The following is a 25,498-nucleotide window of genomic DNA, read 5'->3' as shown; positions in this document are numbered from 1 at the left end:
AGTATATATTAGACTATATATATATATTATTCTTATTGTCTCTGTGCTTTGCAATGAGAGGCTCCACACTCTACAAATACTACAAACTTTTATCTGGATAGATGGGCACAGATAAGCCCTCTGCAGCTAAGAGACGCCTTATGTTATTATCATCATATAGTAATAATAACAATAATAATAATAAAGAAGATAAGAGAAAACAAGAAAAAGGGAAGAGAAAAAGACAAGAAAAATAAAAAGTGTCCTCCAATGGGGGGGATGGTGGGTAAAAAAAAACGCATACTGTTTACATGAGTTTTGTGGTGTAGTAATAGGTCTAGTTTACGACTGTTGGCTTACAATTTACTTTTTCCTTGTTCACTTGATGTGTGGACAACATAACAAATTGATGGAGGGGATTAATCTGATGAAATAAGTTCAACTCTCTTTCAAAATATCAGGTATTTCATGGAAATTACATAATCCAATATGGCCGCCACCATATGATGTCATAATATGCAAATTAGATGGGAAAATTTACTCCCTTCATAAACATTAGGTCATTCTCAATATTTGTCTCATTTACACTTTGTCTGTATCTCAAACCACATTCAAGCCAGATCCTTCTGAAATTTAGATGTCAAAATCTAGTATTTTTTAAAATAAAACCTGGTGCCTAAAGGGTTAAAAAACTACTTTAAAGAACTAGAAATAAATACTTTTACTGTTTTTTTTCAGTATTTTCTGATCAGAGATCTGACACAGAGGGTGTCTGTGGTGTGGTGGAAAATAGATTTAATGTTAATGTTTTGATAATCCTCTGCAGTCAGTGTGGAGTGTGAAGTAGTTTTGATGAGCCGTTCATCAAGAAGCAAACCAGAGGCCAAGAAATCAGACAGGCACATTTTGAACAGGCAATGAGGTAGTCTGAAGAAAGAGGTGTAACTTTAGTGTTTGTGCCAAAACTCTGGGTCGCTGATCTTCATTTCTTCTTGTGATCTTCCTCTCTTCTAACTTTTGGCTTCAAGCTATGCTGCCTTTTCTCCTGAATTGAACTGAACAACTGGAGGTGGAGTAAACTAAGCGAACCTCCCGACCCTCTACAATCCAGATACAGAGTCTCACACTGACTGTCTGTGGCTGCAGCAGGACTCTTCATACCTGAGAGTGTCCAGTCTCCAGCCTGGATCCTTCAGTTGAGCTGACAGCTGCTTCACTCCTAAGTCTCCTGGATGATTGTAGCTCAGGTCCAGCTCTCTCAGATGGGTGGGGTTGGAGTCCATTGCTGAGGCCAGAGAAGTACAGCCTTCCTCTGTGATCAGACAGCCTGACAGCCTGCAGACCCACAAAAAAACACACATCACAGATCGGCTGAGAGTCCTGACGATTCAGTACACAATAGTGTAACTGATCAGATGGAAATGCCATTAGTTTTCTAAATATTTGGTCGTGATCAAACTTGTACAGATAAAATGATGACCTGATGATGGCATCAGATGAAAAGTCTGAGGATCACGAAAGTAATGACAGTTCATCCTGAGGGGAGCATGAATATCTGAACCAAACCTTATGACAATCCATCCAGTGGTTGTTGAGATTAGTAAATCAGGACAAACATGCAGAATAAACTAATGGACCACATTTTATATAAAATGCATTAATGTTTCCATCAGGATGAAATGTAATTATTTTAGTGATACTCTGCTGATCCATTGCTATGCGACTCAAGATATAAGAAGACATGACTGTTACAGAATCAATGATCATCCAATAATATGTTACACATTATGAATCAAAAATTAGGTTCTCAATCTCAGCAAGAACATATATTTTTAAAGTACAATATCTGAATCTGACAATAACATGTCGAAGAAAAATCAAGATTTTTCTGTATTGCGCAATTTGCACGACTGAGACTAGCTATTTAAATTCAATGAGCTCAAAATGTGCATTATTTAAATAATTTCAAAACACTGTTTGAAGATAACATAGCGAACAATTCACAATAGGCCATATAAACTTGAAAAGAACCGAGTTGTGCATAAATTAAAATTCCAAACCATTTTTATTTTCATTTCCACATCCCCTTATACTGTCTTCAATACACCAGCCATTTCAAATAGATGTTTTAATAAATAGCTACTGTGTTTAATACTTGTTCAGCCAAAAACATATACACATGTCAAATACATTATAATTGTGAAGAAATAAATGCAGTTTTCAAAGAGAGACAGAGCGGCCAGGTTACTCAGTGTCTCCTGAGGCTGTGAGGTTTCTGTATGTCACATAATTTATGTTGGAATGTGGTTCAATGTTGAGTGTCTAATTACTTGTGTGCGACGCTGTACATTGCACTGACATGGAACAGAGAACGACTGATAGAGAGATGGAACATCATAGGCTTTCTTAGCCTGCTGCTTTTTGTGGTTGTAAATAAAACACTTGGCCTAAACCTTAATTTCACCCCACCATTGTAGGAGTCCACAGGAAGGACCCACCGGAGTAGGACTGTCTCTGTGCTCGAGACCTCGTGATTTACAAATCAAGCACTAGATACCAATGTATCCCCATGTGGCTCAAAGTTTTACTGCAGATAGAAATCTTAAAGACTATGAAAGAAAGTCAGCTAATTTAAAAAAAATCCTCTGACCCAATCTCTGGGAATGACTGGTGTATATAATTTCTTGACTGGCTGAATTGATAATAATAAATATATATTATAAATATGAATATAATAAACATCCAGGTATCAAAGTCATATGATATCAAACATAAATGAGGTTCACCATCCTCACTGTTCATGTTGTACAGGAGTGGAACTAATGAAAAATACATAGAAATAAAACAAGTTTGATGGCAAAAAAATGTATAGAAATATATGATCTATTTCATAACAAACAGTGATCTGACCTCAAACTTTCCAGATTGCAGTGTGGACTCTGCAGTCCAGGTAACAGCAGCTTCACTCCTGAATCCTGCAGATTGTTGTTACTCAGGTCCAGCTCTCTCAGACGAGAGGACTGGGAGCTGAGAACTGAGGACAGAGCTTCACAGCTTCTCTCTGAGAGGTTACTGTAACTCAGTCTGGATAAAGGATTACGAGCAGAAAAAGAAAATAATATATTATAATATTGTATTTGAGTTAAAAACAGCACATTTACTGCATTCTGAAGAAACATCTCCACACGTACAGAGCTTTGTTGGAGGCTTTGACCACTGGCAGCAGCCTCAGAAGAGCCTCCTCTGAAGCAGAGTATTTCTTCAGGTCAAACACATCCACATCTTCTGACAACAGTAAGATGAAGACCAGAGCTAACCACTGAGCAGGAGACAGTCTATCTGTGGAGAGACTTCCTGAATTCAAGTACTGTTGGATCTCCTCCACTAGAGAGTGATCATTCAGTTCATTCAGACAGTGGAACAGATTGATGCTTCTCTCTGGAGACAGATTCTTTTTGAATTTCTTCTTCATGTACTTGACTGTTTCCTGGTTGTTTTTTGAGCTACTTCCTGTCTGTGTCTGCAGACCTCTGAGTAGATTCTGATTGGTCTGCAGTGAAAGACCCAGGAGGAAGCGGAGGAACAAGTCCAGGTGTCCACTTGCACTCTGTAAGGCCTTGTCCACAGCACTCTGGTAGAAACGAGTTGATTTTCCTCCGAACACTTTAGACAACCGGGATGTTGACTGCTCTTCGTCTGCCAGCAGATTGACTCCAGAGTTGATGAACATCAGATGGACATGTAGAGCAGCCAGAAACTCCTGAACACTCAGATGGATGAAGCAGAACACCTTGTCCTGGTACAGTCCACTCTCCTCTTTAAAGATCTGTGTAAACACTCCTGAGTACACTGAGGCTGCTCTGATATCGATGCCACACTCTGTCAGGTCTGATTCATAGAATATCAGGTTTCCTTTCTGCAGCTGATCAAAAGCCAGTTTTCCCAGAGACTCAATCATCTTCCTGCTCTCTGGAGTCCAGTGTGAATCTGTCTCAGCTCCTCCATCATACTTGACATTCCCCACTTTGGACTGAACCACCAGGAAGTGGATGTACATCTCAGTCAGGGTCTTGGGCAGCTCTCCTCCCTCTCTGGTCTTCAACACATTTTCCAGAACTGTAGCAGTGATCCAGCAGAAGACTGGGATGTGGCACATGATGTGGAGGCTTCGTGATGTCTTGATGTGGGAGATTATTCTCCTGGCCTGCTCCTCATCTCTGAAACTCTTCCTTAAGTACTCCTCCTTCTGTGGGTCAGTGAACCCTCTGACCTCTGTCACCATGTCAACACACCCAGGAGGGATCTGATTGGCTGCTGCAGGTCGTGTGGTTATCCAGAGGCGAGCAGAGGGAAGCAGTTTCCCCCTGATGAGATTTGTCAGCAGCACATCCACTGAGGTGGATTTTGTGGCATCAGTCAGGATCTCAGTGTTGTGGAAGTCCAGAGGAAGTCGACACTCATCCAGACCGTCAAAGATGAACACAACCTGCGACTCTTCAAAGCTGCAGATTTCTTTGGTCTCAGTGAAGAAGTGATGAACAAGTTCCACCAAGCTGAACTTTTCCTCTTTCAGCACATTCAGCTCTCTGAAAGTGAATGGAAATGTGAACTGTATGTCCTGGTTGGCTTTGTCTTCAGCCCAGTCCAGAGTGAACTTCTGTGTTAAGACTGTTTTCCCGATGCCAGCCACTCCCTTTGTCATCACTGTTCTGATTGGTTCATCTCTTCCAGGTGAGGTTTTAAAGATGTCTTCTTGTCTGACTGTTGTTTCTGGTCTGTGTGGTTTCCTGGATGCTGTTTCAATCTGTCTGACCTCATGTTCATCATTGACCTCTGCAGTCCCCCCCTCTGTGATGTAGAGCTCTGTGTAGATCTGATTCAGAAGGGTTGGGTTTCCTGCTTTAGCGATCCCCTGAAACACACACTGGAACTTCTTCTGAAGGTTAGATTTAAGTTTACGCCGACAAACTCCAGCAAGATGTTCTAAATGAAGACACAACAAAAAAGCTAATCGAGTTATTTATGAAGACCATATCGAAATGTCCTTCCTGTGAAGATTGTATATATAAATTCATCATCCTCAGACTTCAGTAAATTGTCTCATTGATCCATCATGTCAAATATTTAGAGAAGTCCTCTTACTGCTCTGCAGACAGTCAGCCAGATCCTCCTGCTTCATTTTCCTCAGAAAGTGAAGTGTGATCATCAGAAATGCCTCTCTGCTGCTCCTCCTCTGCTCTTCATCCTCACCATCCAACACCTCCTCATCCTCCCTCTGACTCTCTGAGCATTCTGGGTAATCTGAAATCAGATATTTCTGGATCTTCTTCAGCTCGTTCATCACAAAAGTGACAATGTTCCCCTTCAACAGCTGAAACAGAATATCATGTGAATGACAACATTTAACATCATGGAGCCGAACATCAGATCCATGTTGGACAGATTCACCAATGGTCTGTAAAATGCAGCATGGAGATTATTGTGAACAGACTGGATGTAAAAGTAGTTGTTGTTCATGTACAGACCATAAATATGGAGTCCAGGTGTGTCTGATGCTGCTGGACAGACGGACCTCTGGGTACCTCTGAGCTCTCCTGGTCGACTCTGTGGAGGAATCATGAAGAATAAGTCACACTGTGTCTGTCCACTTTTGTGTGATTAACAACACAACAGCCTAAATATAAAGATAATAATTAATTCATCATTTGTAAATATAAGCTATATTCATGTAGACAGTAAGTAAAAATACTCAACGTCTGAGTTTCAAAATTCTCCACGTAACTTTAAACGTATTTGTAACACTTTATCATTTGTTGCATATTTAATACATTTTGTAAAACAGTAAAATGTTCTGCCTTCAGTTCATATCTTTGTCTCAATTGTTTGAACTATATTTAAGAGATTAGAAAATAAGTTATTTGTTTTTATATATTTTATATCTAATTGCCCAATATATCAGTTATCAGAGTTTTTTACTCTTCATATGGGTTTCCCGTATCGGCCCCACGAGGTCTGGATGGGTCGGGCCCTTGTAACTTCAGATATAACACACAGCCCTTCCTCTCCTCAGCAGCAGGCTCAGATTTCAGCAGGAGGTGAGTCACTGCTGTTTGTCCACAGGAGGAACACTGTCCTGTCAGAGTTGTTTAGGGGCGGACATGAAGAAATGTCAACCTGTCCTTTAATACTAATCCTGCTCTGACCTCCATCATCACTCTGAGAACATGAAGACCATCAGGACAACTGGTCAGACTGGATTTAATGAGGACAAACATCAACAGAGAGCAACAGGAAGACAACTTACTGTCTATCTGAGGAATGCTCTTGTTTGAAATTAATAAAATCATCCTTTGACCAGTCACTCCTGAAGGACACACAGCGGGGCTCATATTCAGGTCCCGGTTCAGGTCCAGGTCCCGTAGAGGCTAGTCTCCTGTTGGACAGAGAAGAAGACCACCAGAGAAGTTAATTCACTTTCTAGTCTTCAGACACAGAAGCTTCTGTCCATAAAACAGTTGAAAAAGTCAGGAATAAACCTTCAGAGAATATTGGACCAAACTAATTCAATGAAGTTAAATGAAGAGTTGAAGACTGGTTCTATTGGGTAGCTTTCTAAGGCAAGAAGATACATTTAAGTGAACATCAAGTTTCAAAAAACATCTTTCTCCACAGTTAAAACATGAATCAGTCACATATTAATGTTATTAACAGCTCACCTCTTTACAGCAGGAGCTGGTTGTCCTTTAAAATCAATGTAACGACCCATTGAGTCGTCACTCTTGAAGGACACACAGCTGGGCTCAGGTTCAGGTCCAGGTCCAGGTCCAGGTTCAGTGGTTTTAGAGGGAGGGCCTCCCTCCTCTCTGTCCTCACACTGATTCATGCTGCTCAACTCACACTCACTTTCATCTGGGGAGGAAACACGTCATTCATCTCCACATCAACTGAAATCAGCCTTTCCATCATGTCTCCTGTCAGAACATCAGATGCTACTCCTCTGATTGGCTGCTTCATATCAGTGTCACATGAATGCTGCACTTCTACTGTCAGTCCACTAGATGGTGTCCTGGAGCATCAGACTGGAAGTGAGTCGTCTGCTCTGAACACCAGTTTAACCAGCAAGAAACGACTGAAATCACTGTTGTAGAAACACCAGTAACAGTGGAGGAAAGTACATTTACTCGAGTACTATACGGAATTACTATTCTGAGGTACTTCAGTCACGTATTTCCACTTCGTGCAACTTTATAAATTTACTTGTTACGTAGCTTTAGTTTATTTACACATTCAGACGATTGAGACGCAACATCATGAACACATTGTGATGTATTATTGTAGATGGTGTATAAAGTCATTAATGTTGGTGTTTTAATTCCATGTGAACCATCTGTGTTAATACAACAAGTCACAGCTTGTGATGTTGGATTGGTTGCTGACTAGATGATGTCATCTTGTTCTCTGCGTCTGGACTAAATATTCGTTTCAGCTCGTCGGCTCATCACAACATTATTTTACTTTTTCATTTTTTTTTTTGTCTGCACCACAACAATCACAGCGAATGAGACTTTGGACCGGCGCCTCACGAAAAGGCAGAAAGGCGCCTGAAAAGGCTGTTACACATTAACCACATTGTATGAATGATATCAGTGAAATCTGATGACTTCTGTGTTTAAAGAGAGTGTGAAGGTCAAATACATGTTCAGTTGTAGTTACATTGGTTCAACAAAGAAGCTTTAGTGACTTTTAAAGAACAACATGACTTTAACTGACTGTTTCTATGAGGTCACTACACAACAACTCACACACAACTCACAAGTTGTCATGAAGAAACATTCAGGTAACAACTTGTGTTATAAAATCCTTCAGCTGTGCTGCAGATACTTTGTGAGTTTTTAACTAGAACCTCGTCAAACACACAGTAAAGCTACATGTTAGTGTTTGTGAATGTGATTCAGTTCAGGTCCAGTTTGAATGAAGTGAGTTTGACGATGAGTTAACGAGCAGATTAAAATTTTTCTGTTTATGATGAAAATAGGAGTCAAAATATTTCCAGTCTTGACATTTAGCTTGTTAGCTGAATTTTAGCTTGTTAACTGACTGTGAGCTGGTTAGCTGAATGTTAGCTCATTAGCTGAATGTTAGCTCATTAGCTGAATATTAGCTGGTTAGCTGAATGTTATTGTAAAGTCAAATCATATCTTACCTTTAAAGGACTGAAAGCAGCAGGTGAGAGTAAACACAGTCCTTCCTCAGCTGCTGACGGTCTCTCAGGTGTGCTTCATCCAGGTGAGCTCTCACACTCTGTTTACACGCCCTGATGTCTGCTGGGTCCTAGTGCTCAACCCTGTGCTTAAAGCTTGCTGGTTGACGTTATGAAAGTCCAAGTGTTGTAAAAAGTCTTTCACTTTGTCCACATGTCAAACTTTGCTGTGTCGGGTCTTTAATGGAATCGGTTCTGGAAAGTTCTTCAGAAACCTGAATTTCAAAGGCAAAGATACAAAACTTTGAGTCTGATGTGTTTTTCAGGACTTTTAGGAAGAATAGAAACTCTTTAAACCATTTATTTTATACTTCCACAGCTCAAACTTACAGAAATATAAACTCTTTTCATTCCTACAATATATTTAATGTCTTAACTGTCATTAACTCCACTAAAGTCCAACATTGAGGTTCTTGTACTTGAACATTTCCATGTTCTGCTCCTTTAAACTTGCAGTCAGTGACATTATTGAACAAGGCAGATAAAGATAGAATGTTTTCCTTGTTATGCGTCAGGGTTGTTACGTGGGGTTCCACTGCGCCAAAGCTGCAGGAAACGCCCAGCTGAAGCTGCACGACGGGGGGGTGGACTTCACCTGCTGGTGCTCCTACAAGGTGAGCTGACAGGAAGAGTCCTCCACATGTCATTTATATGAGAGTTCAGGTATACAGTGTGTATATGACTGACCATTGTCTGCTCTCACTGTCTGAACTCAGCTGCTGCAGCTCCGCTCTCACTGGGTTTAATGGGGCCATCTTTGCTTCTGCTATCTAGTTCTTCCATATAAATCTGTGCTGCAGGTCCAAACTCTTCCTTCACTGATGTTCTGAAAATAACACGTTTCATACTTTTCACTGGCCGTCACATGAAGCAGTTTTATTTCACAGCTGGATATTTGTACTGTGTTGACTTCAAGTGCTCAGAAACGACTTCTCAAAGTTTAAAACTGTGATGTAATACTCAGATTATATATCCAGACACAGGAACAGGTGACATCACCTACATGCAACAAGTCATGAGGAGTTTTAACCTGCTGACGTCCTGAACTGAATGAAAAACAGACTATACAGGTTTCACAGCAAGTTAGAAAACCTTCAAGTCAACAAACAGAGGAATTAAAACCAGCATGTTTAATATTACAGCCAGTGAAGAGGCTCATTTAAATGTTCAATGATGGAAACATTCAGTTTTTTTCAGTTCAACACTTTCACCTGAAAAACATGCAGGACGTGCAATCAAACGGCTCTGAAGTTTTATTTAACAGGAACGATGATAGGAGTCTGAGTCCAGCCTGTTCTGACCAGGTGAGACACGGGAGGTGCATGGTGGGAGTCTGAGTCCAGGAGGAGCAGAACAGGAAGTCAGCAGCAGATTCTACAGCAGTGAAACAGTCAGAACCAGCTGTGACGTCACGTCTCTCCTGTCGTCTGCACAGTAACTGAAGTCGTTAATGAAGAGAGGAAGTATGAAGGAAGAAAAAAGAGGAACATTACATCATCATCACTGATCACTGTTTGTAACCTGGAGAGGAACTGAGTACTTTTACTCAACCACTGTACCTGTGCAGGTGAGTTTGTTCAGTCAGGATTCACATCGTGCAGCTGCTGAGTTTGACCAGCAGGGGGCACTGTGCAGGGTTGGGAGGGTTACTTTAAAAATGTAGTCTGATACAGTTACTAATTACCTGTTAAAAAATGTAGTCAGTAACGTAATCCAAGTACCACAATATTAAAGTAATGTAACTTGATTACTTTAAGTTACTTTTGGATTACCTCAATACAAATGCAAATAAAGACAAGAAAGAAGAAATATCCATAATCCATATCCATCACATATAATAATAATAATAATAATAATAATAATAATAATAATAATAATAATAATAATAATAATAATAATAATAATAATATGCTATTAAGTATTATTAGTGTTATTGTAACTACTATTTCTAGTAATAGCAGTTGTAAAACATCCCCACATATAGGATGTGTGTCACTTATATGTCCCCCAAAATTACCCATACAATTTCCTAATATAACGTTAATCGTGCTATTTTAATACCTTGTTGTGATCTAAAGTGTTAGTGACCAATTTCAGGCAAATTTGTAATGTACAAGCCTCACACGGTGGCAGTAACTACATTTCAAGTGCCTATGGGGCCCTCGCAAGTCAACGAGTTTTCCACGATGAAGTCCGTGCAAATGTTTCACAATAAAAGCCTACCAAGCTTTTTATGCTAGAGGACTTTTATTTTGAGACGGACACAGGAAATGTTGATTTATCGTTCGATTTATTTACATTATATCAGAAATAAAAACTTCTGTGATCATTTAGCTAAATGATGTCACGGTATTCACATTTGAACGTCATGCTCAAACTTCAAAACTACCAAAAAACCTAAACACGTACCATCCCGGTCACCAGCAGCACCACCCACAGACCCAGTAGTAGTACCTAGTAGCAGCAGCAGTAGTAGCAGTACGTGAGTAGTAACAATCACAGCCCGAATCTGGTTAGCAGGTGCACAGCTGGGAGGCATAGCTTGGACTGTACAGTGATGTTGTTCCCCCTTGCTTCTTTAGAAACAAAGTAATGGCGAAATTTCCACGCAGTGAAAGCACTTTTTTCTCTAGCGCTCGAGTCCATAATGAGCCGTCTGGCTTCACCTGAGAGCAGAGCGTCGTTGCGACTGACTTGTAGTGAACTGTAGTAATGTGTGCACGCGTGCATACGGCATTGTCGCATTGGCAAGTGTTAGATTAATTCATTCATTCACATTCATTCATCATTCATCATCATATATTTTAATTGTAATCCAACTAGTAATCCCAATTTTTTCCAGATGTATCTGTAATCAGATTACGTCTTTTTTTTCTGTAACTGTAACGGAATACAGATACTGTTTTTTTGTATCCTAATTACGTAACGCCGTTACATGTAGTCCGTTACTCCCCAAGCCTGCCACTGTGATACCACACACACACACACACACACACACACACACACACACACACACACTCCTCCTCACCTGTGGGTGCCTCATCGAGTCGAGTCGAGTGCTCTTGAGCCTGGTGGAGTAGCTCAGGGCGTCTGCCCTTTTCTACCCATTATTGTGGGTGGAGCTTGGTGAGCGGCAAGAGGTGGGAGGAGCTGGACTCTGGAGGAAGGAGGACATAAGTGAACCAAGGCAGGAGAGAGAGAAAGAGAGCGCAAAAATAAAATAAAATAAAGTGCTCATGTGTATTTAGTGCAGACTTGTGTGTATGTGTGTCATAAGTGATCTATTTGTGTCATAAGTGATCTATATGTGAGTGTTAGATGGTCTGTGTGTGTGTTTTGTGTTGAGTTACTCGGCCATAGAAGAGGGGGGATCAGGGGATGGAGAGGGGGGGCTTCAGCTGGAGGATGAATGACAGAGGGGTGTTGATAATTTGTTTGGCTTCTTGGATAGTTCTCTGGAGGGCAGGGTTGTTTTTTGCTGTGCTTAAATATCTTAGGGCTATTACTTGGTGTCTCTGTCTGATGGTCTGGATGCCGGTTATTCTGTGAATGTAGTGGTTGCTGATATAATTTGGGAGACGGTGAGCCAGTTTTAGTGCTTTATTTTGTATGACTTGGAGGCGTTGTATCTGGTTGTCAATGAGAGTGATCCAGGCGGGGCCAGAGTATTCAAACAGGGGTCGGATGTAGGCTAGATAGACTTTGATTATTGTTGAGGGTGATGCGCCATGCTTTCCGCAGAGGGCTTTGAGATGGTTCAGTCTGGTGTTTCCTTTTTGTTCCAGTTTTGTGATGAATTTGGTCCAGGTCATGTTGCTTTGAAAGGTTACTCCGAGGAAAGTTGCTTCGTTGCTGATGCTGATTTGTTGGTTGAAAAATGAGAGGTTGATGTTGTTGAGCTGTAGGTGTTGATTTTTGGTGAAGATGACACATTGGGTTTTGACAGGGTTGAGTTTGATGCACCACATGCTTTACCAGGTTTCTATTTCTGTTATGCAATGTTGGAGTTTATTGGCTGCTAGTTGTGGCGATTTTGAGCTGGACCAGTAGCAGAGATTGTCGGCAAACTGAGAAACTTTGGCTATGGTGGCTGGGGGGTAGTAGATGTCTGAGGTATAGATGAGAAATAGAAGTGGACTGAGAACTGCCCCTTGTGGTACTCCTGCTTGGGGGGTGAATGGTGTTGAGATAGCTGAGTTAACTTTGACCTTGATGTGGCGGTTGTTGAGGAAGCTGGAGATGATGGATTGGATGGGTTTGGGGAGTTTGAGGTTGGTTTCCAGTAATCTGTATGAGAGACCGTTATGCCATACTTTATCAAATGCTTTTTCGATGTCGAAGAATATTGCTAGGGTGATTTGTTTTTTATTGAAGTTTCTGTAGATATCTTTGGATAGACGGAGAATGTTGTCTGTTGTTGCTCTGCCTTTTCTGAAACCTGCTTGATGGATACCGATGAGACCTATTGATTCAATGTGATTACTGAGTCGGGAGGTGATGATTCGTTCAAAGAGTTTTCCGATGTGGCTGAGGAGGTTAATAGGACGGTAGCTGGTGACTTCGTGGGGGTCTTTTCCGGGTTTGTGGATCATGGTGACGAGTGCAGTCTTCCAGGGTGAAGGGAAGTGGCCGGTGGTGAGACAAGTGGTGTAGAGCTGTCCAAGGTGCTGAAGATAGGTGACTGGTGCTTGTTTGATAAGTATGGTGTGGATGGTGTCTTCTCCCGGTGCTTTATTTTTCATCTTTTTTAAGTGCAGTTGTATTTCTTTGGTGGTGACAGGCCTTGTGAGGAGGTGGTGCTCTGTGGGGGGGTCGATTCTATTTGTCTGTGATGATTTGTGTTTTGTGATTTCCTTGTCCACCAGGTCTTTCCATGTGTTGTCGAAGTGAGTGTCGTTGGGGCATGAGTGGGTGTTTTCAAGATGGTTAAGGAAGACTGTGGCCTTTTCTTTATTGTCTGTGATGATTGTGCCAAAGGATTTGAGTGGGGGGGTGGTGTTGGTTTGTGGATCTCCGTTTATGCTCTTGATTTTCTGCCAGAAGGTTCGGGGGTTTGTGTCGTGGTCCAGTTTCTTGTAAAAAGTTTTCCAGGTGTTTTGTTTGTGGAGGCTGAGTCGTAATTTGATAGTGGTTTGGAGTCTGTTTATTTCTCTTTTGGTTTGAGGTGATCGGGACCGGATGTAATTTCGTCGTAGTTTTCTCTTCTGTTTGATGAGTTGGAGAATGTGGTGGGGTAGTGACTGCGTTGGAGTTTTGCTGGGGTTTTTGGGTATCGTTTCCTCTCTGGCTTGGGTGAGTATTTGACTTAACAGGATGGTGGTCCAGATCGTCGGGGGTGGTGTTGGGAGTGATGGGGGTGTGTTTTAGGTTTCCTTCGATATGTGTTCTGTAAATTTCCCAGTCTGCTTTTCTGTAGTTGTATTTATTGTTTAGGGTGACTTGTAGGTGGAAGGAAAAGGTGGTGAGGACAGGTAGGTGGTCACTGCTGAGATGGTTTGTGGTGGAGAACTGGAGAAGTTTTGAGGCCAGGTCGGGGGTGCAGAGAATCAGGTCCAGGATGTCCGAGTTGCCTGTTGCGGGGGAGATGTAGGTGGGTTCGTTGGTGTTGATTACTAATAAGTTGGTGTTGTTTAAAATCTGTTTGAGTGCGTTTCCATTTGTGTTTGTTATATTGCAGTAGACTCCTGAGGCAGCTGACGGGTACCGGCAGGCCAAGCGTGCGGCAGCACGGGCAGTCTCGGAAGCAAAAACTCGGGTCTGGGAAGAGTTCGGGGAGGCCATGGAGAAGGACTACCGGTCGGCCTCGAAGAAATTCTGGCAAACCATCCGGCGCCTCAGGAGGGGGAAACAGTCCTCCACCAACACTGTTTACAGTGGAGGTGGGGAGCTGTTGACCTCAACTGGGGACATCGTCGGGCGGTGGAAGGAATACTTCGAGGATCTCCTCAATCCCACTGACACGCCTTCCATTGAGGAAGCAGAGGCTGGGGACTCAGAGGTTGACCCATCCATCACCCAAGCCGAAGTCACTGAGGTAGTCCGTAAGCTCCTCAGTGGCAAAGCACCGGGGGTGGATGAGGTCCGCCCTGAGTACCTCAAGTCTCTGGATGTTGTGGGGCTGTCTTGGCTGACACGTCTCTACAGCATCGCGTGGCAGTCGGGGACAGTGCCTCTGGACTGGCAGACCGGGGTGGTGGTCCCCCTATTTAAAAAGGGGGACCGGAGGGTGTGCTCCAACTATCGGGGGATCACACTCCTCAGCCTCCCCGGGAAAGTCTATTCCAGGGTACTGGAGAGGAGAATTCGGCCGATAGTCGAACCTCGGATCCAGGAGGAACAATGCGGTTTTCGTCCTGGCCGTGGAACACTGGACCAGCTCTATACCCTCCGCAGGGTGCTCGAGGGTTCATGGGAGTTTGCCCAACCAGTCCACATGTGTTTTGTGGACTTGGAGAAGGCATTCGACCGTGTCCCTCGTGGCATACTGTGGGGGGTGCTCCGGGAGTACGGGGTCGGGGGCCCTCTGTTAAGGGCTGTGCGGTCCCTGTACTGCCGGAGCAGGAGCCTGGTTCGCATTGCCGGCAGTAAGTCAGACCTGTTCCCAGTGCATGTTGGACTCCGGCAGGGCTGCCCTTTGTCACCGGTTCTGTTCATTACTTTTATGGACAGAATTTCTAGGCGCAGCCACGGGCCGGAGGGGATCTGGTTCGGGAGCCAATGGATCTCGTCTCTGCTTTTCGCGGATGACGTGGTCTTGTTGGCTCCTTCGGGCCGGGACCTCCAGCATGCCCTGGGGCGGTTTGCAGCCGAGTGTGAAGCGGCTGGGATGAGAATCAGCACCTCCAAATCCGAGGCCATGGTTCTCGACCGGAAAAAGGTGGCCTGCTCCCTCCAGGTGGGAGGAGAGTTCCTGCCTCAAGTGGAGGAGTTTAAGTATCTTGGGGTCTTGTTCACGAGTGAGGGAAGGACGGAGCGTGAGATTGACAGACGGATCGGTGCAGCGGCTGCAGTAATGCGGTCTTTGTATCGGTCTGTCGTGGTGAAGAGAGAGCTGAGCCGAAAGGCGAAGCTCTCGATTTACCAGTCAATCTACGTTCCGACCCTCACCTATGGCCATGAACTCTGGGTCATGACCGAAAGAATAAGATCCCGGATACAAGCGGCCGAAATGAGTTTCCTCCGCAGGGTGGCAGGGCGCTCCCTTAGAGATAGGGTGAAGAGCTCTGTCACCCGGGAGGAGCTCAGAGTAGAGCCGCTGCTCCTCCACATCGAGAGGAGCCAGCTGAGGTGGCTCGGGCATCTGTTTCGGATGCCCCCGGGACGCCTCCCTCGGGAGGTGTTCCTGGCATGTCCCTCCGGGAGGAGACCCCGAGGAAGACCCAGGACACGCTGGTGTGACTATGTCACTCAGCTGGCCTGGGAACGCCTTGGGGTCCTCCCGGAAGAGCTGGAGGCAGTATCCGGGGAGAGGGAAGTCTGGGTGTCCCTGCTCACGCAGCTGCCCCCGCGACCCGGCCCCGGATAAGCGGAAGAAAATGGATGGATGGATGGATGGATATTGCAGTAGAAGTCGATGTGTTTTGCATTGAAGTCTCCCATGATGAGGGTGTGGTCAGAGGTGGTGATGGCTTGAAACAGTTCTGCTCAAGGTCTTATTCCCGGGGGACAGTAGATACTGATGATTGTCATAAGATGGTGCAGGTGATTTTTCATTCTTATTGCAACATATTCATTTCCGTTGAGTTGTTGTGGTGAGAGACCGTAATCCATTTCACTGTATTCGATGTTTTTCCTGATTAAAATTGATACTCCTCCTCCTCGTCTAGACTGTCTTTCTTTCCTGATGATGTTGTATCCAGGGATGTTGATGCGTGATTTGTTTGTTAAGAATGTTTCATTTATTGATGCTGCAGAGATGTTCTTTTCGTTTAGCAGTTGGATTAATTCCTCTTTATTTCCTCTTATCCCTCTGATGTTTGTATGAAGAAAAGTACTGATAGTCATTATGAGAAAAATGTAACAGACAGAAGGCAGAAGGGCAGGTGTATTATGTGTGGTTTGGGTGAGGACTTTCATGAAATGTAGTTTGTGTGTTTTGTAGGTAGGAAATGTAGGTTTTGTGGTGGTGGTTTTCGCCCGCATCTCAGGCATACAACAGGATTTTTGCAGTCTGTGGATATGTGATTGAACTGTTGGCATTTGTAGCACTGGCGGATGGTAGGTGGGGGCTGGGCCTTCTCCACTCTGTACTGAAACAGATCCATGTAGAAGCCCTCGTGGAGAAGGCTGGAAGCTTGGTCAGGGTTTGTCAGGTGAATTTTGAGAAATGTGGTTGGTTGCTGGGTGGCTCTGCTGATGATTCTGTGTATTCAGTTGATGAGGATGCCTTGGCGTTCCAGTTGTTCTTTGACTCGTGTTTCACTGATGTTGATGTCGATGCCTTTAATGACCAGGAGTTTCACAGAGGAGTCAGATGGAAGGGTGGAACCTTGTTTCCGTGCCAGTCTGCAAGTGAAGTGTGCACTGTTGAACGCTCCCTCCGGCCATGGTGTGAGAAGGTTGTTCAGGGAAGGGATGTCCTTGGGGAAGATGAGGAGGTTACCGTTTCTCATATGAACCAGTTTATGGAGTTGGATTTGTGGTTTGTGTTTTTGAATTTCTTTGAAAATGGATTGATTGGTTGTGAAGGAGCTGTCCGGGGTTCTGAAGTTTTCCATGACCACTGGTGTGACGTTTTGATTTTCTCTTGACTCCCTTCTTGCTTTTTCTTGAAAGGATGTTAGTAGTTGGGTATTTGTGCATGTTTGTGCTGACGATGTCGGAGTAAGTGGCAGAAAATTGGGGGAGGGGGGTATGTGGGTCCTGTCCTTCAAGTAGAATCTGTTCCATGGTGGTTAGAGTGGATTTCATCAGCGTGATGGTGCTGCTGAGGGGGGTGGACTGAGTGTATTTGCTGAGTTCAGAATATATGAATGAATTACTTTTATTATTGTGTCATGCATACAGTGTATGCCCAGCCCGCATGGGCTTATAGGACACCAAAAAAAGAAAAGAAAGAACCAAACCAGATCCAGAGCACAACTGGATCAGCACAATATCATCAGCACATCAAAAATTAATTAAACAAATGTACCTGTCGTCTTTTCCAGGCTTGAGAGATAAAGCTAGTAGTTTTAAACACATTAAAATTAAACAACCACTCCAGCTTCTGCTCATCAGAGCACCAAAATATTTCAGGGTTTTGTCCATAGATTTCATGAAATAATACCTCTCTTAAGTCATCATACTTTGTACAGTATAAAAGGAAATGAGACTCACTCTCTACTTCATCTAGCTCACACATTTCACATATTCTATTCTCCTCTGGAATATTTTTAAATCGACTAACCTCAATGGCCAGAGGAAGAATACCAGATCTCAACTGTGCAACTAAAGATCTTTGACTTCTCTGCAAACGTGATGTAACATATAATTCAGGTCCAAAATTAGATTTAATCTGCATATATGTCCTTAATTTTGGTTTTAATAGGACATTTTCAAACCATTTCTCTTCAAATTTCAATAGAAGCTTATCCTTGATGAAGTTAACACTACAGCACAAGTTATTCCTATAAATATAGACCATATCCACCTCCTCAAAAATAGAATACATTTCTTTTGACCAGGGGGAGCTATGTAATTTACTCCATATAAATACTATTTTATTTATTCTATCCTCTGCCATTTTGTTTAGTCGATTCCACAATCGAATCATTTCACATTTTCGCTGTACACATCCTGGAATCCAGCCCATATCTCCTTCTATTGCTGGGACTGGCGCAAATTTATGGACACCCAAAAAATATCTTATAGCTCTATTCTGTATAGTATCTATAACTTTGGACTCTTTAAATCCCCATACACCTGCAGCATAATTCAGTATGGGAGAGACGCATGCATTATACAGTTGAGTATATGTAAAGTAACCCAAATCATTACAAACTTTCATTTTATTAATAACTGATCCCAATGCTCTCCCAGCTGAATCAGCAAGGCACCTAAAACCAGTTTCAAACGTCATAAAATCATCCAGAAGAAAACCTAAATATTTATATGAGCTAACATATTCCAAGGGAACTGAATCAAAATAGAATGTTTGTTTACTTCTTTCCATACCTTTATTTCTAAAATGCATTATCTGTGTTTTGCTCTTATTTATCACTAATCTCCATTTATGACACCAGGAGCTAACCAAATTTAGCATATTTTGTAAATCAGACTCAGATTCTGCCAGTAAAATAATATCATCCGCATATAATAGAATACCTAAATAAGTGTCATCCAAACATACACCCAGATTATTTTTCTTAATCTGTAGAGCTAAATCATTCACAAACAATGCAAAAAGTGTTGGAGAAAGAATATCACCTTGTTTCACGCCAAAAGGGGTTTCAAACCAATCAGTATACATATCATTGATCTTAACACAAGCAACTGGGCTACCATACAGACTCTGAATAGCTTTGTAGAATCTACCATCCACCCCTACTTCCATCAGTTTAAGGGCAAGTAAATCTCTATTAATCCAATCAAATGCCTTTTGGAAATCAACAAAACATGAGAAAGTGGGTTTACCTGTGGCGATTCAAGCTCTAATAATAGTTGACACTGAATGAATATGGTCAATACAAGCACGATATTTTCTAAACCCATTCTGCTCATCAACAAGACACTGTTTCATTTCCAAATATGGAGTAAGCCTATAATTTAGTATATTAGAATATACCTTATAAACAGTACTTAGGAGACTGATGCCTCTGTAATTAAGAGGTATTCTGGGATCATTCTTTACTGACTTTGGAGTAGGTTTTATGATAGATTTATACCATGGTGATGGAATTATACCATACTCAAAACATGTCTGAAACAAGCAAAAGAGGACTTCAAGAAGATATGGAGATTTTAGGGCTTCATTTGGGATGCCTTCTATGCCAGGTGTTTTCTTCAATTTTACTTTGTCCAAAGCTTTTTTAACTTTTTCTATAGTAATATCCCGATTCAAAAATGTATTTACACTATAGCCTGGCATATCCATAGCCAACTCCATCATACAATTTGAATCACAAACATTAGTTAAGAACAGGTCATCAAAACCAGGTGGAATAAGATGTCCAGAAAATGTATTTGCAAAATCTGTTTTCCATTTCTCAAGCACAAACTCTTTTTTATTTTCAGTGTCACCATTATCTAATAAGATCTCCATTGGGATTTTCTTTAGTTTCTTAGGACCTAATTCATTAATTTCTTTCCAAAATTGTTGTGGATTGTTACTTTGCAATTGTCTAGCTGTAATGCTTGTCCTCTTCTAAACTGTCTTTTATAAAATCTGACTCTCTTATCAAAGTTAGACTGAGTCTGTTTGTAGTGATCTTTAAGTTGCTTTCTAATAGCTGGATCTTTACATTTCAAAAATTTCCTCTCAGCCTGTCTCTTTTCATTCAGAAGTTTTTTGAGTTCTGCATTCCAATATGGTTTATTCCTATCCACTTTGAAAGGTATTCCTCCCTGGCCAGATAAAGATTTTCTTGATAAATTCAATATTAATTTCCCTATCCATTATATCACAAAATAATCCATACCAGTTATCAATATTACTTTGCGTTATCACCCGACCTTCTAGGTTACCCATAAGTTCCAGCAGAGCCATACGACACATATTAGATGAAAGAAAGTTGTCTGGAAATATTCTAGGTCGTCTTTTAAATAAATTAATCCCAGAATCATTTTCAGAAGAACAAAACTCAATAGCAGCATTAATTTTAAACTTAAACATTAACAGAGAATGGTCCGGTAACCTACTTTTTTCTCCGATAAGGTCAATACAAACAGGGTTGTTGCTCAAAATCTCAGATGGAGTTATCACTTTTAAATAAATACAAGTCTCCAAACAATCGTGAGGAGTTATTATATAGTCCACCACTGCTCTACCTCTTGATGATATAGATGTAAAATTGTCAGTATCAGGATTTATTCTGCCATTTAGGACACAGCATTTACAATCCCTGAGAAATTCAAGGAGTGATTCCCCGTGACTGTTCATGCTTAGGTCTATGGCCACTCGAGGTGGGACATTATCAATATCCCCAATACAGTCATCTTTATTTGAAATACGACTGTTAAAGTCTCCACATAAATAAATGGCATCAGCTTCCAAGGAGTAAACCTGGGCCAGCAGATGAGTAAAAAAAGTAACTGAGTCCCGTCCTCTTGTAGATCCCTCTGGTGGTAGATAGTAGGAAAAGATAACTAGACTATACTGCAGCTCCCGATGCTCCAAACGTACTCCAATTATATCGTCCATAGACTTGTCCACTACTTGTATTCTAAAATAATCCAGCAAATAGTTCTTAACTAAAATGCCAACTCCTCCTGATGCTTTTTTAGCTGTTTTATGCAGCATCCTGTTGTGACCAAACCAGGAGTAACCTTCAAAGTCAATCTTGTCATCCCGTCGTAAATGTGTTTCATTCAATGAAATAATATCAGGGTTTAGAGACTGCAGTAATGAAATCCTGAGTGCACAGTTCAAATTAGTCCAGCCCTTAATATTCCAGTGAACCAGGGACAAACAAGGGGTGTCACCTGTGTTTACAGACTGGGCAGCTCCTCTTCAGCCTCTCCCACCTGCTGCCGGGGAACCTGCTCGGACGGCAGCGGCCGCTGCAGCCTCGGCATAGGTCCGTTTCATCAGGCGGTCGTTCCCCGCGATGTAAAAACCTTTTCCAGCTGGTATCTCCTAGAGAAGCGTTTTAAAGTTGAACTCGAGAATCCGATCCGTGAGAGACTTAGCGGATCTCAGATAAACTCTTTTGAACTGGGTATTGCTCTTCAGCCTCTGTTTACACCTGAGCACCGCCACCTTCTCCAAACCACTCTCCAGTAGCTCTCTTACTTTTCCATTCAAATCCTCCCCTTCATCGTAGGCCAGACCCAGTATCACCATCGACACATCAGGGTCAAATTTATCAGAGGGCTTGGAGCTAGTTGTCTGTATTTTTTCTTCAAGTGAATCCAGTCGCGACTTTAGGATACCTATTTCCAGGTCGATATTTTCTCGTATCTCCTTAACGGACTTCTTCAGTTCAGCTTTCATCATTTTTTAAGGTGCCTTTCCCCCCCTCTCAGTGAATCACAATGGAAGTGCAAATTTCAAGTGCTTAGTGACACCAGTGAGATTTTAAGAGAGAAAGAAAGTGCCTTGGTAATCACCAGCGCCTCTACCTTGGATTAATATAGGTCCGTGGATGAGAACAGTCAGGCTCTGCAGGCGATAGCTCATGGAGGAATGCAGTGCTGTGTCTGTCGTCGGAGGTATCTGGCTCCGTGCGAGGCTCCGTTACCCCTGCGGCTCAGTCGATCGCTGGTAAATCCACTGTGTGGCAGCAGCTCAGCTTTATAGGCTACAGGTGGCTGATCAGGTGCACTGCAGTGGCCCCGCCCCCGGAATGTACCATGTCTGTGGGGGAGTCTTATTCTCTTTGAAACAAATCTAGTTCCAACGCCTCAATTCACTGATTCAATAAATCAAATCTTTATTGTCATTTAGTTTCTCCAGGATCAATAAGACAAACACAATAAACACACAGTCAGCTGTGAAGGTGTCCACCTGTCTGATCAGCAGCTCAGGTAGACACTCTACAGCTCACAGTTTGATCTCAGGACACTCAGTGACTTCTGAAGTCCAGCACTTCAACTTGAAAGCGCTCAGAGAAGAGATGTGTCCAATAAAAGTGTGTAAAGAGCCGGACTCTTTCTGAAGCTGCTGCTCAGAAGAAGGAGTGAAAACCTCTGAGAGACTCTTTGGTTGTTGCTTCCTGTTAGCTCAGCAGGTGAAACCAGGACTGGAGGGGGTCGAGTCCCCTCCCGAGGTTTCTCACAGATGGAAGCAGGGGGTTATGGGACAACCAACCATCAGCAACTAAACTGTAACTGAAGTGTGACGATGTGACAAAGTTTGAAATCAGCTGTTTCTAAAAGGTGAAACCAGGTGTTTAGTTCCTCCTTCTGGACACTTTGCTTTCCATGTCTAAACATTCAGATGTTTTACAGAAAGATTCTGATCTTGTATTCTTCTAGGACAGAGTGTTCAATTAAAAGTCACTGAGGTCCAGATACTAACATTTCTCAGTAAAAGGTCAGAACCTCACAAAGTCCAGCTTGTGTCTTACAGCCTTCCCCACATTCACTGTTCAACACTTGTACAGTCATCAACCAGATATTCTACCATCAATAAAAGTCGTCCCAGGAGAATGAATTTAAGACCTTTATTTCAAGTTACAGAAAACACAAAGCTCAGTATAAAATCAATAAAAAGTGCAAACAGCTCCCAATAACCTTTTTTACGCTTCAGTTGAAGAAGTTCCAGCCTGAAGAAGTTCAGGACGACATTTCAAGTGAAAACACGTCAACATATTCAGAAAACAGTCAATAAAAAGTGCAAACAGCCTTTTCTCTTTGAATATCTGCTTCTTTTCTTTGACTTGTCTTCCTGAGAGGAATGGGCATGTGATGGTCCTGCCACTGATTTCAATCTTGGCTGAATGGAGTCGCTGCCGTTCTCATGCAGATCTGTAGGTGTTCACCTGTGAGCCTGGAACCAGACTTGTTCTTCATATTGTTGACGGTGGAAAAAGCAGACTTACAGCCGTCAGTGGGTCCAAAGTGGTCCAGGTGTGCAGTGCTGCTTTGGTTAGAGCATGAAAACAGTGTGCAGCAGCCAGAAAGCAGCAGGTCAGTGGCCTCTAAATGCTCTTCATGCATCACTTCCTCACAGATCAATGAGCTCCAGCTGCAGAGATCCCACATGAGCCCACCTCAACGTCTGTGTCACCTCCTTTGAAAAGTTCTGTCATCCAATGAACCGCTGAATGTTTCCGGCCCTGCAGCTTTAACTGGAGCTCATGAAGGTGTGATGTGATGTCAGCCGACACAGCAACCGTCTCCATGTTGTGAATGAAAGAGGTGAAACCTTTTAGAACCAGGTGAGCATCATCCCAGATGGTCTAGTAGAACATCTGGGATGATGCTCACCTGCTTCTAAAAGGTTTCACCTCTTTCATTCTTCCATTCTGAGTATTTTCACAGTAAAAGTCATCAAACTGGTTTAACGTGTCACATCTGTTGTCAGAACGGTAGAAACACTGAAAACAATAAATAACATGAAGTTAACAGCAGAAAAACACCACGTCAGCACAATGAGACACTTTAATGAATATATACATCATAATACAGACTTGTTTGTTTTGTATTCTAATCAGCTGTTAATATTCTGTTTCTGTAATAAAACATCCTGATAAACAACCTGTTTTTACATCCATCTGTTTATTATGTCACCATGGAAACCATCAGATGAGTTTATGAACACGATCACAGGTTTTTTTTTCTTCTCATCATCATAAAAACACATAAAACAAGCAGAAACATCAACATGTGAGTGACACACATCTTGTTAAATAAAGCTTCAGAGACGTTTGATTTTACGTCCTGAATGTTTTTCAGGTGAAAGTGTTGAAATATAAAAACTGAAGTGGTATGGAAAGTATGACACGTGTGTTATTTTCAGAACATCAGTAAAGGACAGAGTAAAATAAGATATTTAGATGTTCTGTAGATACGGGTCGCTCCACACCGACTGACCCAGGACCTGCCAGCTCATGTCACACATTCTTTTTAAAGACATTTGCGTTGAAACTTTGCTTCAATTCATGACAACTTGTAAAATCCAAATACTTGTTTTGTCCTGAAATTGAGTTTAAAGAGTCAAAGTTGAAAAATCCACAAGTTAAAAAGTATTTGGAGTTCAGCTGCACGATCACATTCAGTTCATTTAAGTTTCTACATGAAGTGTTCTGGAGAAGCGGGAAAAGTTCTGGATTGTGGGTGAGTTGGCTGGTTGGAACGACCCATAATCACTACATGACTTATAGTTTCACACACATATTGAAGCATTGAACAGATTTGGTGATAACTTAAAAGTGTTGAACAAAAGAAATGAAGAGAAAATGAATGATTGAATGTGAGTGTTAAACAAATGAGTCACATACAGATTGATGAGAGTCGTCAGGACAGAAGATCTCTGAGTCCCACTGATTCTGTGCTGCCACCTGCTTTCATTCAAACTTTTACACTCATCTGTTTTGCTTTTATTATCTATTTGTTCCTTCTCTAAAAGAAAACATGTTTAAGCTTGAAGAATATTAAAAATCTGTTTTTAAAAAACGTCCTTTATCCTGAAACAAGTCAGAATAATAAAATAAAAAGAGGAGTTTAAGTTGTGCTCGCTGTGCTGCAATCAGACAGAATAATACTTGTTTCAGATATTTTCTAAAATCAAGTCAAAGTTTTTGTTCTTCACTCGATTTCTGATGCCAGGAAAGAAAGTTTAAAGGAGCAGTCTGTAGTTTAGTGGAAGAAACAACAAGGAGCAGACAAAGATCTTCATCAGCTGATCAACAAACTAAATAAACAAACTTTATACTGTTTCACTGGGTTTGTATGTGGCGGACCCTGCCACCTCTCTAGCTTCAAACACTGTTCTGTTGGAAAAAACTGTCTTATTACCTCATCAATATTGAAAATATTTGATGTTGTTATATTGAGCTACTTTATCAGAGGAGAAACATTTCAGTGATGCTGTGCGACATCTTTCAGTACTCGTCAGCTGATAGATTCACAAACAAAGTCAGATTGAAACAAAAAGGAACAATTTGTACAAGTTTTGGACTCTTTGCTCTGAACATCAACGTTCAGAAGCATCAAACATGAGCTCAAATCTCTTCAGCACTTCTTTAAAAACTTCATGAGGACAGTTTAGTTTGTGATCTCTGAAAGTGTTTCAGTATTTCATCCGGCTCTCAGACTTCCAAACATCTTCAGCCAACCGGCTCAGACAGAGAAAGACTTTTCTCACAGCTGTTTAGTTTGACGGACCAGATTCAAATCCAACAAACGTCCTGAAAATACAGCCGGACTTCAACAGCCACAAAACACTGAGAGAAACACAATGATTGTCATTCAAATGTGTTTTCTTCTCATAGAATAATCAGACAGAAATGAAGAGATGTTGTGCAGTTTCTGACTCTGTCACTACGGACAGAATTACATGTGTTAACCAACACCATCAAACTTTTAGTTTCATCTTTAGAAACACATGAAACAAGTCAGAGTGTTTCAGGTGGAGTGTCGAGTACATTTGATCAGATTTTACTGTCCATTTACAAC

At 41.9% G+C, this 25,498-nt stretch overlaps 1 long non-coding RNA gene across 1 annotated transcript; it reads right to left on the bottom strand.

Moving 5' to 3' along the window:
* Positions 1 to 9,354: 9,354 nt before the first annotated feature.
* LOC115577062 (uncharacterized) lies at positions 9,355 to 21,634 on the bottom strand. Its single transcript, XR_003983008.1, has 4 exons — positions 21,500 to 21,634; positions 11,268 to 11,396; positions 9,799 to 9,866; positions 9,355 to 9,677 (listed from the first exon to the last, which is right to left on the bottom strand). It is a non-coding gene; the product is annotated as an uncharacterized LOC115577062 (long non-coding RNA).
* Between the last annotated feature and the right edge of the window lie 3,864 nt (positions 21,635 to 25,498).

The sequence above is a fragment of the Sparus aurata genome, chromosome 24 (assembly GCF_900880675.1).
Source record: "Sparus aurata chromosome 24, fSpaAur1.1, whole genome shotgun sequence".
NCBI classification, from domain to species: domain Eukaryota; kingdom Metazoa; phylum Chordata; class Actinopteri; order Spariformes; family Sparidae; genus Sparus; species Sparus aurata.
Note: the sequence above shows the minus strand (reverse complement) of the source record. Positions and strands in the feature narration are given on the sequence as shown.